Genomic DNA, 2545 nt, shown 5'->3' with positions numbered 1-2545 from the left:
TTGGGCTACTTGTAGGCAAGTATAGTGTTTGTAAGTTGTTTTCATATTCAATCATTTTGGAAGAAACGATGGTGTATGGTTGGGCCAATCCACTCGTTTTATATACTTGTAAAATTCTTACTTCCTTAAGGTAATACATATGCTTCAAGGGGGGCAGGGGGAGGAGACCAGCCGATCGTTTGGTCCCTAGTGCAGTATCATTTCTTTTCAGTAGTTCCACATTGTATAATCAATTGTTATGGCTATATATGTGGGATATGGCAGTGATCAAAGGATGATAAATCTTGTGATTTCAATATTAAATTCTGTATAACCACGCCCCTGTTTGTGACATCGAGGCATGAGATCTCTGATGCCGTGCACACTACGGGGATGATCCACAAGTATCTCTCACCAGGCTAGTACCAAATCCAATATCCAAATCCAAATCCAATGAATCCAAGTCCAAATCAAATCCAAAACCAAGTCCAAATCATGTCTAAGTCCAGATCCATGTCCAAGCTATATGTCTAAGTTCCATGTTCATGTCCAAGTTCTCATGTTCATGTCCAAGTTCATATCTAAGTCCAAGTTCATATCCATGTCCAAGTTCCATGTTCATGTCCAAGTCCAAGTTCATATCTAAGTTAAAATAGTCCAAGTTCCCATGAGTAATCTCCACAACTCCTACAACATTGTCGATGAAGAAAACCATGGAAAATCTCTTTCTGGCAAGAAAACTAATATAAAACTTGATTTGATGGTTTTTGGGTGATAAAAATCTCCAAAAAGCAGTTTTTAGGGTTTTTGGAGCAGTTTTAGGGTTTCTGAAATTTTTGTCCATACATGTCCGTACAGCTTTATACATGCATCTGTATAGCCCATGCATATGCCCATACAAGTCTAGGGCTAACCGTACATCTGAAAAGCAAGTTGGAGAACGTGTTGATGGTGAAGAAGCTCCCCATGATCATAATGATGGTGAAGAAGCTCCCCATGATCATAATGATGTCCACACACACTCCACAATCTTCTTCAATCTTCAATGATCTTGTTCATGGTACTACAAGAGAAGTCCAATCCTTTTTATACTTGTAAGAGACCCTCCTTTTTGCCAAAAAGCCTTCATGCTTTTGCTTTGTCTTTTTATGGTTTGCTTTTCTCTTTTTGTCTTTGCTTTTGCTCTTTTTACTTTTATTAATAATATATTACTCAACTTTTGGTGCTTTGCTTTTCTAGCTTTAAGGCCTTGCAGCTGCTTTTTAAGAAAGCATCTTTTAGCTTTTTGGTCCGGCTCAGTCTCCTCTTTCCAAAGGTGCCCTTGGCTTGCAGTCAACCCTATTTGACTTTTTGCTTTTTCTTGCTTTTTTGACCAAGAATGGTGCTTTTTCTTAATCAAATCTTATGGACCTTGTCCCCATGTTTTCTTCCACCTATCTGATGTCTGAGCATGGGTTTCATTGTGTGAAATAGAGCTAGGAGGGCCAAATAGTTACACTATCACATGCCATAAATCCACGCATTGTCCACACATCAAAAATAGCACACAAAGTCAAAGAAATTCAAACATACATCAGTATGCAGAGCACAAGTAATGATCCTCCTGTTCATGGATTGTCCTGTCTGGTTTCATCGAAACTGTGTTGAGCTATCTGGCTCTCGAGGGACACCGCTTATACTATTGCTCAAGGCCATCTGGTCACTAGGACTGCCAGAGAATTCTTGCATAGTCATTTGGGTCATCTGATGATATTGACCGCCTGATTATGAAATCCAATATGGTTTTGGGCCATTTGGTCGCAGTGATCGCCCAATTGCAAAATCCAATACAATCATTTGGGCCATTTGGTCACATTGACCGCTTGACTCTGCGAAATCCAATACAATCATCTGAGCCATCGGGTTGCAATGATTGACTGCTCGCGACTGCAAAATCCAATACAGTCATCTGGGCCATTTGGTCGCAATGACCACCCGATTACGAAAGCCAATACAGTCATCTGGGCCATCTGGTCGCAATGATCACCCAACTACGAAATCCAATACAGTCATCTGAGCCATCTAGTCGCAATGACCGCCCAACTACGAAAGCCAATACAGTCATCTAGGCCATCTGGTCGCAATGACCGCCCAACTACGAAATCCAATACAGTCATCTAGGCCATCTGGTCGCAATGATTGCCCGACTGCGAAGTCTAATATATCTGGCATCGTTGCCGTCCAATGGGTCATGTGGCATCATTGCCTCTCCCATATACAAATGTTGCTCCTTGGGCTATTGGGCATTGTTAACACCCAAACTAGAGCATGTCCAAATAATTATTTTATAAGCAAAATAATGATCAATTCTAGCCCAATATGTATACAATGAAGAGGGCCAGAGGCACAATCCCTCCCTCTTGAATCTGTCTTGATCGCAAGATGTCCATATATGTACTTCAAATACATTTGGGGACGAACCATTTCCTCATAAGCTCATAGTATATCTCGATAGTCTTTGAAGTACCGCTTTGGCATCCATTTTGCATGCATTTCCAAGAGGAATTTTTTGACCACTGTCTTTCCT

Source organism: Cibotium barometz, chromosome 18, assembly GCF_041138505.1.
Source record: "Cibotium barometz isolate CiBa-2024 chromosome 18, ASM4113850v1, whole genome shotgun sequence".
NCBI lineage: Eukaryota > Viridiplantae > Streptophyta > Polypodiopsida > Cyatheales > Cibotiaceae > Cibotium > Cibotium barometz.
Note: the sequence above shows the minus strand (reverse complement) of the source record.